The sequence below is a fragment of the Argopecten irradians genome, chromosome 13 (assembly GCF_041381155.1).
Source record: "Argopecten irradians isolate NY chromosome 13, Ai_NY, whole genome shotgun sequence".
Taxonomy (NCBI): domain Eukaryota; kingdom Metazoa; phylum Mollusca; class Bivalvia; order Pectinida; family Pectinidae; genus Argopecten; species Argopecten irradians.
Window position 1 is genome coordinate 30,767,065 of NC_091146.1, and position 19,327 is coordinate 30,786,391.

The 19,327-nt window shown below is 36.5% G+C and overlaps 1 protein-coding gene and 1 long non-coding RNA gene across 3 annotated transcripts in view; one reads left to right on the top strand and one right to left on the bottom strand.

Moving 5' to 3' along the window:
• Positions 1-19,327, top strand: part of LOC138306450 (uncharacterized) — a 158,887-nt gene that overhangs the window by 4,334 nt on the left and 135,226 nt on the right. The gene's annotated exons all lie outside the window — the stretch shown is intronic.
• On the bottom strand, positions 1,376-5,851 carry LOC138306224 (uncharacterized). 2 transcript variants are annotated; one of them, XR_011205811.1, is made up of 2 exons: positions 3,360-5,851; positions 1,376-2,509 (listed from the first exon to the last, which is right to left on the bottom strand). It is a non-coding gene; the product is annotated as an uncharacterized lncRNA (long non-coding RNA). The 2 variants fall into 2 exon arrangements; XR_011205810.1 differs by having other exon boundaries at positions 1,376-3,046.

Consider the following 19,327-nt stretch of genomic DNA (forward strand, 5'->3'; position numbering starts at 1 on the left):
CATAAGACCACTATGATAATTTTTGATGGTTGTAAAAAAAAATCAATGTAAAAGTACTACAAACATAATTATGGATCAATCAAGTTACAAGATGTCTACTATCACTGATGTGTAATATGATGTTTTATACAAAAAATTCTTCATTGGAATATATCAATTTCCTAGGTAAATTGAAAATGAAATGAAATATTCACTGTTTTAATTGGAATTGTTACAGATGTTCACGGCGGTATACTTACGACGAGCCTCACGGTGACTGGAAAATCAACAGCTTCACCTTCCTCATTGACGTCCCGGAACTTTTCATTGCATATATACTTTAAATTTTGTACTATGATTTGTATTGAAATTTATATTTTATGTATGAATTGATTAAAGGATTCACAGATATTTCTTCTTCATTATTTTTATGCTATGAATTCTATTTTTGAATACTCATGGTAGCATAATATTGATAATGATAGCATAAAAGAAATTGAGTGTAATGGTGAATAGTAAGAGCAATTTTTTACTTTTAGGATTTACTAAATACCTGAAGTAAAACTTTTAAATCATTGATGCTGAGTGGTTGAGATGTCCCAACATATTACCACAAGTCCTCCATCTCTGGGTTACGAGTTGAATCCTATATGGCACAGATGTGACTATTGACCGCTGGTCGGTGGTTAATAATTATTGGTGGTTGGTGGTTTTTCTCATGGTACTCAGGCTTTCCCCCACTTACAAACCTGGCACGTCCTTAAATGACCCTGGCTGTTAATAGGACATTTAATTAATAAAACCAAAGTTAAGTTTATCGGATTGGTTGAAATTACAATGTACATTGATCTATCCTCAATATTCCAGGGGTTACTATCACTGACGTCATATCCACCCCTGGACTATTTATAGTAAAACTGAAGGCAGTTCAGGAGAGAAGACATTGACCAATCACGGAGACTTTCTTTGAAGAATACTGAGAAAGCATCACCAAATGCCACACAGTAGCATTTATTTGATTCATTTGATGTACACCAAATGATCAAAATTATCTGTTGCCCTCAGGTTTGCTATGATATTTTCCAGGGATATAACACAGACTGTTTTCCAGATAGGAGGAAAAACAGTTTATCCTTCTAAATTGTCAATAATGGTTATTTTGAAATATTTATTTTCTAAATATTCCGTCTTTGCATATCACAGAGTGATCTCCCTTGTGGGTAGGTATCCATAATGACGTCATTATTTTGTGAGCGAAATTCCTGTCATTTTCTCTGAAAAGTATGACGTTTTGTAATTATACTCGCAAGCACGCGACATCACAAGCAAAACCTCCCCGCAAGGGCAGATAACTCTGTAATATACAAATACGAAATAGATAACAAATAACATCATATTTGATTACACAGCATTTAATTAGGAACTGTCATTTACAATGATTGTTGTACAATTATAATAAAAATGTTTATAATTAACATAAATTATGAAACAATACAGGAAGTACAATAGATAGGATATTAAATGTTCATTTCATAGGAAGTTTCATCAAACAAGTCATATGAAATGAACACAAATATTTTCATCACATTACTAAAACAACCTACATTTCGAAGAATCTCAACGTCAAAATGTGTTGCAAAAATCCAGCAGAGGCCGCCATTTTGTCACGATGTCATCGAATCATGATGTCACGTCATTGTTTACCAACGTCAAGTCATGACGTCAAAATGAATTTCTGGCCAATTTCTGTATTATACAAAAACATGTTACATGGGCCAAATCACTGGATATCAGTCTGATTATGTGAAAAAACAAATATCCTTAAAATGACATATTTACAATTAGCATACACAGAATTTAATTATAACATTGAGTACAAAAGAAAATTAAAAATAGTGCAATTGAAAATAACAAAGTTATGCGAAATATTGTAGACGCAAAATAACGGTGGATTACAGTAGCCTGCCATCATTGTATATAACGACCACACAAGGAACAGAGGGAAACCTGTCTATGACGACCACCTAAGGCACATTGGAAACCTGTCTATAATGACCATCCAGGGGCATTGGAAACCTGTCTATAATGACCATCCAGGGACATTGGAAACCTGTCTAAAATGACCACCCAAGGGACATGTGAAACCTGTCTATAACGACAACCTTAGGGACATTGGAAACCTGTCTATAATGACCACCCAAGGGACATTGGAAACCTGTCTAAAATGACCACACAAGGGACATGTGAAACCTGTCTATAACGACAACCTTAGGGACATTGGAAACCTGTCTATAATGACCACCCAGTGGACATGTGAAACCTGTCCATAACGACCACACAAGGGACATGGGGAACCTGTCTATAACGACCACCCAAGAGCCATGTGAAACCTGTCTATAACGACCACCCAAAGGGCAAAGGGAACCTGTCTATAACAATCACCCAAGGGACATTGGAAACCTGTCTATAATGACCATCAAAGGGCCATGTGAAACCTGTCCATAACGACCACACAAGGGACATGGGGAACCTGTCTATAATGACCACCCAAGAGCCATGTGAAACCTGTCCATAACGACCACCCAAGAGACATGGTGGGGAACCTGTATATATATAACGATCACCCAAAGGGCAAAAGGAACCCGTCTATAACGACTGCACTAAGAACTGAAACCTATCCATTACGACCATCCAAGGGGCATTGGAAACCTGTTTATATCGAACACCCAAGGAAAACGGGAAACCTGTGTATAACAACCACCCAAGGGACACGGGGAAACCAGTCTTATGGCCACCTAAGGGACATAGGGAGACTTTTCTCTACCGACCACTCAAGTAGACATGGGGAACCTGTCTATAATGACCACCCAAGGGACATGGGGAAACCTGTCTATAAAGACCACACAAGGAACAGTGGGAAACCTGTCTATAACAACCGCTCATGGGGACATTGGGAACCTGTCTAAAATGACCACCCAAGGGGCATTGGGAAATTTGTCTATAACGACTATCCAAGGAGACATGGGAAAACCTGTCTATAAAGACCTCACAAGGAACAGTGGGAAACCTGTCTATAACGACCATTCAAGGGCACGTTGGAAAACCTGTCTATAATGACCACTTAAGGAACATTGGGAAACCTGTCTATAACGACCACCCAAGGGAACATGGGGAAACCTGTCTATAATGACCACCAAAGGACATGGGAAACCTGTCTATAAAGACCACCAAGGAACATGGGAAACCTGTCTATAACGACCACCCAAGGGACATTGGGAAACCTGTCTATAACGACCACCCAAGGGGACATGGGAAACCTGTCTATAAGACCCAAAAACAGGGGAAACCTGTCTATAACGACCACCAAGGAACATGGAAACCTGTCTATAACGACCACTCATGGGGACATTGGGAACCTGTCTATAACGACCACCCAAGGGGCATTAGGAAACCTGTCTATAACGACCACCCAAGGGAACGTACCAATTGATACCAATGTACATATTTAATGTTGTAATGTCATCTGAACATAGCGGGAATAATGTTTTTAAGAAAAAAAAATGTTTAAGAGCATTTCCCCAATTCTGCATGTTTTGCTCCAAATACAGCAGTTAAACAATTTTTCTCAAAACAATTCTTCATTTTAAGTTTAAAGAATGTACGTCAAATACAACAATTTAAATACGAAATAACAGTTTTGAAAATTTGACAAGATTTTGGGGCCAAAAAGGGTGCAGACCATACATAGTTCTTTAAACACGTGAGCACGTTTTGTCAGTTATTTAAGGAATAGCTTGAAAATATTTTTTTATGTTATGGAAATCTGAGTGTACTCTAAATAAACAGCGAATTGATGAGAGTACACTCAGATTTTTGTGTATATCTCAATAACATAAAAAATTATTCAAATTAATCCTTATAATTCAATTAACTAAAGAAAATCTCTTCAATACTCAAAATTCATTTTGGGACTCTTTTTTCTATGAAATCATAACGCCGACATCTCAGCCAATTAGAAGCAACGTTACAAACGGCGACGCCATTTTTTCCTTTATGGGCTGATTAAGTAAATTTTTAAGCCAATGAAAATGCTCGTAACAAGCAAAATTGAATTATAGTTGTATAAATCAAGAACACATATGGACCATTGGGTGTTCTAGCATATCATTAACGCGCCATGATAGATATGCTAGAAAACCCAATGTAGAATGTATGTTAAATACCAGTGAATGTAAACAAAATATGACAACCAATGTTTATATTTATATGTAATTAGTCACTGCCGTTATAACAAAGTTGTTAAATACAAAATAAAGTATGAAAATAAATTTGTATAGAGAAAAATGTGATTTGGTAGGAAATAATGGATTCCAACCGCCTTTAGTATGTTTCCATGGACAGCCGACAGAAAATAACATTAGATGTAATAGTCTTATAGATAAACGAGATATACAACACTTCAATCCGTTTGAAATATTTCAATAAGAGTATATTTTATATTGATCAATGTTAAGAAATATTTTAATAAACTTCATTGAATGACAGTATAAGAGTATTAGTTCCATGCAAAAATGTTTCCAGGAGACTGACGTAAACCTAGTATGCAAGATCCTAAGTGTCAATGTGAACACTGGACATTATCATACATTGGGTTTAGTAGTAACATATAGGTACTGTGTAGTGGTAATGTAAATACTGGAAATTATCATACATTGGGTTTAGTAGTAACATATAGGTACTGTGTAGTGGTAATGTAAATACTGGAAATTATCATACATTGGGTTTAGTAGTAACTGTGTAGTGGTAATGTAAATACTGGAAATTATCATACATTGGGTTTAGTAGTAACTGTGTAGTGGTAATGTAAATACTGGAAATTATCATACATTGGGTTTAGTAGTAACATATAGGTACTGTGTAGTGGTAATGTAAATACTGGAAATTATCATACATTGGGTTTAGTAGTAACATATAGGTACTGTGTAGTGGTAATGTAAATACTGGAAATTATCATACATTGGGTTTAGTAGTAACTGTGTAGTGGTAATGTAAATATTGGAAATTATCATACATTGGGTTTAGTAGTAACATGTAGGTACTGTGTAGTGGTAATGTAAATATTGGAAATTATCATACATTGGGTTCAGTAGTAACATATAGGTACTGTGTAGTGGTAATGTAAATACTGGAAATTATCATACATTGGGTTTAGTAGTAACATATAGGTACTGTGTAGTGGTAATGTAAATACTGGAAATTATCATACATTGGGTTTAGTAGTAACATATAGGTACTGTGTAGTGGTAATGTAAATACTGGAAATTATCATACATTGGGTTTAGTAGTAACATATAGGTACTGTGTAGTGGTAATGTAAATACTGGAAATTATCATACATTGGGTTTAGTAGTAACATATAGGTACTGTGTAGTGGTAATGTAAATACTGGAAATTATCATACATTGGGTTTAGTAGTAACATATAGGTACTGTGTAGTGGTAATGTAAATACTGGAAATTATCATACATTGGGTTTAGTAGTAACTGTGTAGTGGTAATGTAAATACTGGAAATTATCATACATTGGGTTTAGTAGTAACATATAGGTACTGTGTAGTGGTAATGTAAATACTGGAAATTATCATACATTGGGTTCAGTAGTAACTGTGTAGTGGTAATGTAAATACTGGAAATTATCATACATTGGGTTTAGTAGTAACATATAGGTACTGTGTAGTGGTAATGTAAATATTGGAAATTATCATACATTGGGTTTAGTAGTAACTGTGTAGTGGTAATGTAAATATTGGAAATTATCATACATTGGGTTTAGTAGTAACTGTGTAGTGGTAATGTAAATATTGGAAATTATCATACATTAGGTTTAGTAGTAACTGTGTAGTGGTAATGTAAATACTGGAAATTATCATACATTGGGTTTATTAGTAACATATAGGTACTGTGTAGTGGTAATGTAAATATTGGAAATTATCATACATTAGGTTTAGTAGTAACTGTGTAGTGGTAATGTAAATATTGGAAATTATCATACATTAGGTTTAGTAGTAACTGTGTAGTGGTAATGTAAATACTGGAAATTATCATACATTGGGTTTAGTAGTAACATATAGGTACTGTGTAGTGGTAATGTAAATATTGGAAATTATCATACATTAGGTTTAGTAGTAACTGTGTAGTGGTAATGTAAATACTGGAAATTATCATACATTGGGTTTAGTAGTAACATATAGGTACTGTGTAGTGGTAATGTAAATACTGGAAATTATCATACATTGGGTTTAGTAGTAACATATAGGTACTGTGTAGTGGTAATGTAAATACTGGAAATTATCATACATTGGGTTTAGTAGTAACATATAGGTACTGTGTAGTGGTAATGTAAATACTGGAAATTATCATACATTGGGCTTAGTAGCAACATAATGATAAAGGTACTGTGCAGTGGTCGACAGTTATTTTACATGCCCAAGTCTTGTAATATAATATAGTTGTATAGCAGGTATGTATTGTGTAGAAGGTCGGCCAGGGTAATATTTTACATACCGAGGTATTTAAATACTCATAGTTCACCTGGGGTGTATTGTCTGTTGGGCATGTGTCACTGATAATATGTCTTGGTTTGAATTATTCTCTACCTACACGAGTATCAATGCCTAATTGTGTATTGAACAGTTCTAGATAGAATCGGGGTCTTTTACAAGCATTTAAAGTATAAGCTTATGTGTTTCTTAAAGTTGATAATAACAGAACAAATGTACAACCTCATAGTCATTCAGAGGACTGTGAATAATTATGTTTGTTCCACAAGAATGGTATTTAGATGACATTGTCAGCTTTAAGCCTCGTGAATAACAAATGCTGCGACGTATTCGGTTGTTATATGTGTCCTAAACTTGAACGTGTTACAAAAGTAGATGAATCTACAATAAAGTAATTTGTTGATAAAGTTTTGTAAAAAACTTGAAATGGCAATAACTCATGGGTACCTTAAGTTGACTCGTTAGACTAACACAATTAGTTTCGTGTTTGTATTATCAGTTTGTAATAAATGTTTGATAATCACTTTTTGTGAAATTCCAACCACCAAAACCACAAAAGTATTTTCAAAACATGATATTATCACAGTGATGTTGAAGAAATGTAAATATATCTTGTTTATTATTTTACATTTTTGTCATTGGCACTCCATTCTTTCGAGCATAGAAACAGACAGTTTGTATGGCTTTTCTAAAATTCTAATTAAAAGTAACAAAACGCCGCTCATAAATGCACATGACACAGAAAGTAAAACAAACAAATTTTTTTTTTGCTTGGGCAAAACAGAAGTAAGATAGTATGACAGATAGCATTAGGTTAAATTAAACACAGTAATTATATCTATACATATAGATAAGAGAGTTAGACTGTCCACTGTGTAGTGTCAGGATAGAGGGACCATGCTGAGTCAGTACCCCTGGCTGAAGGGAAGGGTTGACCCCCGTGGTGACCACATGATAGCAGGTCTCAGTAAGAGCTAAAATAAATGTGTTTGTTTAATATTTAAAACAAGTAATAAGTAAAGAATTATAATAGTGAATAATGTAATTTTCTAAGCATTGAATACAGTAAGATGTGTATTATTGATATACTGAGATACAATTCAAAAGGCAGTATAGTTCAAAAGCTGTATAGCTTTTACAGTAATCATGTTACTGGTCCAAGACATCAACACAAATCATCTTTGTCTAGACCAAGACATACCACTGGAAGCTTCATGTTACTGGTCCAGGACATAAACACAAATCATCTTTGTCTAGACCAAGACATACCACTGGAAGCTTCATGTTACTGGTCCAGCACATAAACACAAATCATCTTTGTCTAGACCAAGCCATACCACTGGAAGCTTCATGTTACTGGTCCAGGACATAAACACAAATCATCTTTGTCTAGACCAAGATATACCACTGGAAGCTTCATGTTACTGGTCCAGGACATAAACACAAATCATCTTTGTCTAGACCAAGACATACCACTGGAAGCTTCATGTTACTGGTCCAGGACATAAACACAAATCATCTTTTTCTAGACCAAGACATACCACTGGAAGCTTCATGTTACTGGTCCAGGACATAAACACAAATCATCTTTGTCTAGACCAAGACATACCACTAGAAGCTTCATGTTACTGGTCCAGCACATAAACACAAATCATCTTTGTCTAGACCAAGACATACCACTGGAAGCTTCATGTTACTTGTCCAGGACATAAGCACAAATCATCTTTGTCTAGACCAAGACATACCACTGGAAGCTTCATGTTACTGGTCCAGGACATAAACACAAATTATCTTGACTCGGAATAAAATACAAATGCAAACATTCCAGGGTAAAAAAATTACCCAATCTGATTAAAATACGGATCCTTATTATCACTATGTTGGATAAGAGGATCTGAGAAAATCCCATTAAGGGCCATGTCTAGGTGACCTTTGGAAATGGCCAATCAAATTGCTGCTAGCAAAATTTTGACAGTGGATTTCAGGGGACGAAATAGTTTGAAAATTTGTCAGAATTATTTCCGTGTACGTAGTCATCTCGCCCAAAGACTGCAACAAAATTAATCGCATACTATGTTGGGACGAAATGGCGTTGTCAATTGATACAGCAACGTGCAGAACATACATGATACATGATCCTTCATGGGATGTTGTCAGATCCTCTATTGAACGGAGTGGTTATAAGGATCTGTGTTTTAATGAGATTGAAAAGTTATCTTAAATCTGGCCAAACACTCAGTACAAATCATTTCCCTGAGCGAAGCCAAAACTTATCTTCCTGTTGTAGGACAAAACACAACTCATTATTATTGTTAAGTAAATGTCATCTTCCGTAGCCAACCTTGTAGTCAAGTGGTTACTTTGTCTAACATTCTACTACATTAGCAACCACGTCAGGCAAAATCACCAAGTGTTATAGTTTACAATACTCTAATATCGTAACTACCACCAAGTGTTATAGTTTACAATACTCTAATATCGTAACTACCACCAAGTGTTATAGTTTACAATACTCTAATATCGTAACTACCACCAAGTGTTATATTTTACAATACTCTAATATCGTAACTACCACCAAGTGTTATAGTTTACAATACTCTAATATCGTAACTACCGCCAAGTGTTATAGTTTACAATACTCTAATATCGTAACTACCGCCAAGTGTTATAGTTTACAATACTCTAATATCGTAACTACCACCAAGTGTTATAGTTTACAATACTCTAATATCGTAACTACCACCAAGTGTTATAGTTTACAATACTCTAATATCGTAACTACCACCAAGTGTTATAGTTTACAATACTCTAATATCGTAACTACCACCAAGTGTTATAGTTTACAATACTCTAATATCGTAACTACCACCAAGTGTTATAGTTTACAATACTCTAATATCGTAACTACCACCAAGTGTTATAGTTTACAATACTCTAATATAGTAACTACCACCAAGTGTTATAGTTTACAATACTCTAATATCCTAACTACCGCCAAGTGTTATAGTTTACAATACTCTAATATCGTAACTACTACAAAGTGTTATAGTTTACAATACTCTAATATCGTAACTACCACCAAGTGTTATAGTTTACAATACTCTAATTTCGTAACTACCACCAAGTGTTATAGTTTATAATACTCTAATATCGTAACTACCACCACGTGTTATAGTTTACAATACTCTAATATCGTAACTACCACCAAGTGTTATAGTTTACAATACTCTAATATCGTAACTACCACCAAGTGTTATAGTTTACAATACTCTAATATCGTAACTACCACCAAGTGTTATAGTTTACAATACTCTAATATCGTAACTACCACCAAGTGTTATAGTTTACAATACTCTAATATCCTAACTACAACCAAGTGTTATAGTTTACAATACTCTAATATCGTAACTACTACCAAGTGTTATAGTTTACAATACTCTAATATCGTAACTACCACCAAGTGTTATAGTTTACAATACTCTAATATCGTAACTACCGCCAAGTGTTATAGTTTACAATACTCTAATATCGTAACTACCACCAAGTGTTATAGTTTACAATACTCTAATATCGTAACTACCACCAAGTGTTATAGTTTACAATACTCTAATATCGTAACTATTTAACCACCAAGTGTTATAGTTTACAATACTCTAATATCCTAACTACCACCAAGTGTTATAGTTTACAATACTCTAATATTGTAACTACCACCACGTGTTATAGTTTACAATACTCTAATATCGTAACTACCACCAAGTGTTATAGTTTACAATATACTAATATCGTAACTACCACCAAGTGTTATAGTTTACAATACTCTAATATCGTAACTACCACCAAGTGTTATAGTTTACAATATACTAATATCGTAACTACCACCAAGTGTTATAGTTTACAATACTCTAATATCGTAACTACCGCCAAGTGTTATAGTTTATAATACTCTAATATCGTAACTACCACCAAGTGTTATAGTTTACAATACTAATACAACTACAAGTGTTATAGTTATACAATCGTAAATCTACCACCAAGTGTTATAGTTTACAATACTCTAATATCGTAACTACCACCAAGTGTTATAGTTTACAATACACTAATATCGTAACTACCACCAAGTGTTATAGTTTACAATACTCTAATATCGTAACTACCGCCAAGTGTTATAGTTTACAATACTCTAATATCGTAACTACCACCAAGTGTTATAGTTTACAATACTCTAATATCGTAACTACCGCCAAGTGTTATAGTTTATACAATACTCTAATATCGTAACTACCGCCAAGTGTTATAGTTTACAATACTCTAATATCGTAACTACCGCCAAGTGTTATAGTTTACAATACTCTAATATCGTAACTACCGCCAAGTGTTATAGTTTACAATACTCTAATATCGTAACTACCGCCAAGTGTTATAGTTTACAATACTCTAATATCGTAACTACCGCCAAGTGTTATAGTTTACAATACTCTAATATCCTAACTACCGCCAAGTGTTATAGTTTACAATACTCTAATATCGTAACTACCACCGAGTGTTATAGTTTACAATACTCTAATATCGTAACTACCACCACGTGTTATAGTTTACAATACTCTAATATCGTAACTACCACCACGTGTTATAGTTTACAATACTCTAATATCGTAACTACCACCAAGTGTTATAGTTTACAATACTCTAATATCGTAACTACCACCAAGTGTTATAGTTCACAATACTCTAATATCGTAACTACCACCAAGTGTTATAGTTTACAATACTCTAATATCGTAACTACCACCAAGTGTTATAGTTTACAATACTCTAATATCGTAACTACCACCAAGTGTTATAGTTTACAATACTCTAATATCCTAACTACCGCCAAGTGTTATAGTTTACAATACTCTAATATCGTAACTACCACCAAGTGTTATAGTTTACAATACACTAATATCGTAACTACCACCAAGTGTTATAGTTTACAATACTCTAATATCGTAACTACCACCAAGTGTTATAGTTTACAATACTCTAATATCGTAACTACCACCAAGTGTTATAGTTTACAATACTCTAATATCGTAACTACCACCAAGTGACTTTCAGGTGGTTATGTAGTTTCTGACATATTATAGTCTATGTGATTTACGTAGGAGATGAAGTTCATGGCCTCGATCAAGTAACTGCAATGTACTGACCAGTGGTCAGTGTTTTAGGAGTTTCCGAAGACAACATTGACCAGGTACTTTATGAAAAGGCCAATTAAACAAAGTAACTTACAAGGACTACCAATCACACCTATATATTAATTATATGTAAGAGCTAACTACTGCTGTCTATCATTTAGAAATTAAAACTCATGTGGTACATATCTACAAAGTACAAATGTAAGTATTAAAATAACGCGTGTATTGGTCATGCGAATAAAACGAATTTCACGAAATTAAATTTCAAGTTAAATATCGATGTTGAACAAGACATAGCTATGTGCTTAAATATGAAGAAACAATTTTTGATAGTGAGGTTAAACCCCTATTGGGCCCCGCCCCTCCTGACCCTCCTGTTGTATTGTAGTAGTTCCGATGGTAAAGTTCTTGATCAGCTGTGTCTTTATGACTGGTTTTTTGTCTTGTGTCAACACTGAATTCACAGATAGAGATAGTGCTAAAGGTACAACCTTCTCCATAGGAAACATTGTGATACCGTTTCGATTTTCCAGTCAATTAGAGATATTGACTGGTATTTTAGCATCTGACAATTTCAATGAATGTCTCAAAGAAATGGAGGTAGTGTTGTGTAATAATCATGAAATGGCTGATGAACTACCCCCTCCCCGGTATCGTTACAGTCCCTACCCCCGGGGCCTTGTATTTTAACCCTAGAAACATCAGCTTGATAACGAAGAAATGGAGGTAGTGATGTGTGTAATAATCATAAAATGGCTGATGAACTACATATACACCCTCCCAATATCCCTTCAGTCCCCACCCCCCCAGGCCTTGTATATATAACCCAGATAAACATCAGCTGATAACAAAAAAAATGGAGGTAGTGCTTTGTAATAATCACGAAATGACTGATGTGCTACCTCCTCCAGGTATCCCTTCAGTCCCCACCCCCAGGCCTTGTATATATAACCCAGAAACATCAGCTGTTAACAAAGAAATGGAAGTAGTGTTGTGTTAATAATCAATGAAATGGCTGATGAACTACATATACACCTCTCCCAATATCCCTTCAGTCCCCACCCACTGGGCCTTGTATATATAACCCAGAAACATCAGCTGATAACAAAGAAATGGAAGTAGTGCTTTGTAATAATCACGAAATGACTGATGTGCTACCTCCTCCAGGTATCCCTTCAGTCCCCACCCACGGGGCCTTGTACATATAACCCTGAAATATCATCTGATTACAAAGAAAATATTTTCCCTGTAGAGGAAATGAAAAGTGTTGATACAAAGAAAACATTTTAAATCAGCAACAGCAGATGAACTTATTAAAAATAAGTTTGCGAAATCAGCAAAAGTCGACAGCACATATATACAAAACACTGTATGGATATTGAGAATTTTTCAAGGTGTGTACCCACCAGTACTTAACATGATTTCACTTTACAAAATGGTTTCAAAATATCATACAACTGACAACAAGAGGCCCATGGGCCTTAACGGTCATCTGACACATGGCACAAAAAACAACAAAGTCACAGTATAAAGTATTGGTTAACGATTAATATAAACAATACAAGGAACTCCTTAGTTGAATATGTAAGTTTCTGAAAAAGGTAAATGTCATTTGTTGAACAAACTTGGTAGCCCTTCATCCAAATATGGTCGAAACCCATTCAAGGATTAATATAAGGAGGAGTCAGATTTTAAAGCCATTTCAGCAAAGCTCCCGTTTTGGACCTCGGTCATACTATCCCCATGGGTCTTACCTCCGTCCTTTATAAAATATGATTGTCCTTACCTAAAGTTTCCCCCTTCTGAATCAATGTCAATTTAAAACCACTATAGACAAATTTTCATTGAGATCGGAGACTGAAACCTTAAAACAGGAAGTGGCCAGCGGCCATCTTGGAATACCAAAATCTTTACGAAAATGTTTTGCATGTTGTTCGGCATCAATTAAAACCCCTATAGACCAATTTTTCATTGAGATCGGAGACTGAAACCTTAAAACAAGAAGTGGGCCAGCGACCATCTTGGAATACCAAAATCTTTACGAAAATGTTTGCATGTTGGTTGTTCGGCATCAATTAAAACCCCTATAGACCAATTTTCATTGAGATCGGAGACTGAAACCTTAAAACAGGAAGTGGGCCAGCGGCCATCTTGGAATACAAAAAATCTTTAAGAAAATGTTTTGCATGTTTTTCGGCATCAATTAAAACCCCTATATACCAATTTTCATTGAGATCGGAGACTGAAACCTTAAAACAGAAGTGGACCAGCGGCCATCTTGGAATACCAAAATCTTTACGAAAATGTTTGCATGTTGTTCGGCATCAATTAAACCCCTATAGACCAATTTTTATTGAGATCGGAGACTGAAACCTGAAAACAGGAAGTGGGCCAGCTAAAATTAAGAAAATTTGCCCTTTTGGGGCCCCACCCCTCAGTTTCCTAGGGATTCAGACCAGACTCATTTATATAAAATATAATTGTGTTTCCCCAATGATGCTTCACACGAATCCACACCAAATAATGGATAAAACTCATCCAAGGATGGAGGAGGAGTAGGACTTTAAAGCTAAAATTAAGAAAATTTCCCCATTTGGGGCCCCACCCCCTCGGCCTCTAGGGGTCGGACCAGGCTCATTTGTAATATGATTGTCCTTCCCCAATGATGTTTCACATCAAATATGGATGAAATCCATCCAAGATGAAGGAGGAGTAGGATTTTAAAGCTGAAATTAAGAAAATTTGCCCATTTGTGGGCCCCACCCCTCAGCCCCTAGGGTTGGACCACGCTCATTTACATCAAATATGATTATCCTTCCCCAATAATGTTTTACACTAAATATAGATGAAATCCATTCAAGGATGAAGGAGGAGTAGGATTTTTAAAGCTAAAATTAAGAAAATTTGCCCTTTGGGGGCCCACCCCTCAAGCCCCTAGGGGTTGGACCACGCTCATTTATATAAAATATGATTGTCCGTCCCAAATAATGTTTTTTCACACCAAATATGGATGAAATCCATCCAAGAATGAAGGAGAAGTAGGATTTTAAAGCTAAAATTAAGAAAATTTGCCTTTTTGGGGCCCTAACCCCTCAGCCCCTAGGGGTCGGACCAGGCTTATTTATATAAAATATGATTGTCCATCCCAAATGATGTTTCACACCAAATATGGATGAAATCCATCCAAGGATGAAGGAGGAGTAGGATTTTAAAGCTTAAAATAAGAAAATTTGCCCTTTTGGTGCCCCACCCCTCAGCCCCTAGGGGTCGGACCAGGCTCATTTATATAAAATATGATTGTCCTTCCCCAATGATGTTTCACACCAAATATGGATGAAATCCATCCAAGGATGAAGGAGGAGTAGGATTTTAAAGCTTAAAATAAGAAAATTTGCCCTTTTGGGGCCCCACCCCTCAGCCCCTAGGGGTCACACCTATCTCAAATATATAAAATATGAATGTCCTTACCCTAATGATGTTTCACACTAAATATGGATGAAATCCATTCAAGGATTGAAGGAGGAGTAGGATTTTAAAGCTAAAATAAGAAAATTTGCCCTTTTGGGGCCCCACCCCTCAGCCCCTAGGGGTCGGACCAGGCTCATTTATATAAAATATGATTGTCCTTTCCCAATGATGTTTCACACTAAATATAAATGAAATCCGTCCAAGGATGAAGGAGGAGTAGAGTGATTTAAAGCTTTAAAATAAGAAAGTTTGCCCTTTTGACGGCCCCACCCCTCAGCCCCTAGGGGTCGGACCAGGCTCATTTATATAAAATAATGATTGTCCTTACCCTAATGAAGTTTTCACACCAAATATGGATGAAATCCATAGCCAAGGACGATGAAAGCGAGTTTAGGGATTTTAAAAAGCATAAAAAAAAAAAGAAAATTTGCCCTTTTGGTGCCCCGAGCACCCCCTCGTGGCCCTCAAGGGGTCAGGACCAGACTCATTTATAGTAAAATATGTATTGTCCCTTGCCCAAATTGATTGCTTTTCAAAACCAAATATGTGATGAAATCCATCAAAGGATGAAGGAGGAGTAGGCTTTTGTATAAATAGTCTTACGCACCGACGCACGGCGCACGGCGCACGGCGCACGGCGGACGGCGCACGGCGCACAGACGACGGACGATAAACACTATGACAATAGGTCATCCTGACCTTCGGTCAGATGACCTAAAAAATCATTGACAAGATCAAAATAATTAGAAATTGAAGAAAAATCCAATGATGAAATAGAGAAAATTCTAGCAGCCTCGCTCGATGAATATGTCATTCTGTGTAATGGACGCCATGTGTTAAAATAGCATACAGACAGTAAAATCAACCAGTAATTGTACTTTGTAAAATCAACAATTACCTAGAGATTTGACTATTACACAGTTGACTGTAGTTCAAGGCTGTTTTTCTCCACAAAATATATCCACAGATTCCACACCAATCTGAGTCCAAAAAACACAGATTCCAACATAATCACAGACCAAAAACAGATTCCACCACAATCTCAGACCAAAAACAGATTCCACCACAATCTCAGTCCAAAAAACAGATTCCACCACAATCTCAGACCAAAAACAGATTCCACCACAATCTCAGTCCAAAAACAGATTCCACCACTGTCTCAGTCCAAAAACAGATTCCACCACAATCACAGTCGAAAAAAACAGATTCTACCACTTGATAATTAAAGTAAAACACCTGTGAATTAACTTAAATTAAATGACAACAAGAGGCCCATGGGCCTTTACGGTCATCTGACTCATGGCACAAAACAACAAAGTCACAGTATATAGTAGTGGTTAGACCAATTAATATAAATAATAACCAAGGAACTCCTTAGTTGAATATGCTAAGATTCTGAAATAGGTAAAATGTCATTATGTTGAAACAAACTTGTGATGCCCTTTATCCATACTATGGTTGTAACCCATTTTCTAGTGTATTGAATATAAGGATTCAGATATTAAAGCCAAAATTGTCAGCCAAGAAGCTCCCAGTTTGTGAGGGACGTCCCGCCCGTACTATCCCCGTTGGTCTTAGCCTGGTCCTTTATAAAATAAATGATTGTCCTCACCATAAGTTCCCCCCCCTTTTGAATCCATTAAGAACCCCCGTATAGACAGAAATAGGAAAGGCAAATAAAACCCCTATAGCAGAAGCCCAAATTTTCATTGAGATCTGAGATGAACCCCACAACACAGGAAGTGGGAGCCAGCAGCCATCTTGAAATACCAAAATATTTAACGACAATGTTTCAGCAAATGTGGTTCCGGTCCGCATCAATTAAAACCCCTATAGACCAATTTTCATTAAGATCAGAGACTGAAACCTTAAAACAGGAAGTGGGCCAGCGACCATCTTGGAATACAATAATCTTTACGAAAATGTTTGCACGTTGTTCGGCGTCAATTAAAACCCCTATAGATCAATTTTCATTGAGATCAGAGAGTGAAACCTGAAAACAGGAAGTGGGCCAGCTAAAATTAAGAAAATTTGCCCTTTTTGGGGCCCCACCCCTCAGCCCCTAGGGGTTGGACCAGGCTCATTTATATAAAATATGATTGTCCTTTCCCAATGATGTTTCACACTAAATATAAATGAAATCCGTCCAAGGATGAAGGAGGAGTAGAATTTTAAAGCTTAAAATAAGAAAGTTTGCCCTTTTTGAGGCCCCCACCCCTCAGCCCCTAGGGGTCAGACCTATCTCAAATATATAAAATATGAATGTCCTTACCTAATGATGTTTCACACTAAATATGGATGAAATCCATCAAAGGATGAAGGAGGAGTAGGAATTTAAAGCTAAAATGAGAAAATTTGCCTTTTTGGGGCCCAACCCCTCAGCCCCTAGGGGTCGGACCAGGCTCATTTATATAAAAATATGATTGTCCTTCCCCAATGATGTTTCAAACCAAATATGGATGAAATCCATCCAAGGACGAAGGAGGAGTAGGATTTTTAAAGCTAAAATTAAGAAAATTTGCCCTTTTGGGGCCCCGCCCCTCTGACCCTAGGGGTCGGACCAGGCTCATTTATATAAAATATGATTGTCCTTTCCCAATGATGTTTCACACTAAATATAAATGAAATCCGTCCAAGGATGAAGGAGGAGTAGAATTTTAAAGCTTAAAATAAGAAAGTTTGCCCTTTTGAGGCCCCACCCCTCAGCCCCTAGGGGGTCAGACCTATCTCAAATATATAAAATATGAATGTCCTTACCTAATGATGTTTCACACTAAATATGGATGAAATCCATCAAAGGATGAAGGAGGAGTAGGAATTTAAAGCTAAAATGAGAAAATTTGCCTTTTTTGGGGCCCCACCCCTCAGCCCCTAGGGGGTCGGACCAGGCTCATTTATATAAAATATGATTGTCCTTCCCCAATGATGTTTCAAACCAAATATGGATGAAATCCATCCAAGGACGAAGGAGGAGTAGGATTTTAAAGCTAAAATTAAGAAAATTTGCCCTTTTGGGGCCCCGCCCCTCTGACCCTAGGGCTCATTTATATAAAATATGATTGTCCTTCCCTTATGAAGTTTTCACACCAAATATGGATGAAATCCATCAAAGGATGAAGGAGGAGTAGGATTTTAAAGCTAAAATTAAGAAAATTTGCCCTTTTGAGGTCCTGCCCCTCTGACCCTAGGGGTCGGACCATGCTCATTTATATAAAATATGATTGTCCTTCCCTAATGAAGTTTCACACCAAATATGGATGAAATCCATCAAAGGATGAAGGAGGAGTAGGAAATTTAAAGCTAAAATAAGAAAATTTGCCCTTTTGGGGCCCCCACCCCTCAGCCCCTAGGGGTCGGACCAGGCTCATTTATATAAAATATGATTGTCCTTCCCCAATGATGTTTCAAACCAAAATATGGATGAAATCCATCCACAAGGATGAAGGAGGAGTAGGATTTTGAAGCTAAAATTAAGAAAATTTGCCCTTTTTGAGGCCCTGCCACTCTGACCCTAGGGGTCAGACCATGCTCATTTATATAAAATATGATTGTCCTTCCCTAATGAAGTTTCACACCAAATATGGATGAAATCCATCAAAGGATGAAGGAGGAGTAGGAATTTAAAGCTAAAATAAGAAAATTTGCCCTTTTGGGGCCCCACCCCTCAGCGCCTAGTGTTCCGGACCAGGCGCATTTTTATAAAAAATGAATTGTCCCCTTCCACCAATGATTGTTCCATATCCTATAAAAAGGTATGCAAACCGATCCAAGGTTGAAGGAGCGAGAGAAGGATTTTTAAAGCTCAAAATATAAGAATATTTGCCCACTTTTTGAGTGCCCTGCCCCCACAGAGACCCCTAGGCGTGTCGGACCTTGCACATGATTATATAAAATCAATCGGTGTACATTTTCCCCAATTGAAGAATTCACAGCACGAGCCAAATATGGAAGAAATCCATCCAAGTAAGAAGGAGGGAGTAGGAATTTTAATAGCATAAAATAATCAAATGTTGCCCTATAGGTGCCCAGTACCCCCGGCCCCCAGCCCAGCCGGTGGCCCTCTCGCCGCCGCCGTTGGTGTTGGTGCCCCCCACCCCATCAGCCCCTAGGGGTCGGACCAGGCTCATTTATATAAAATATG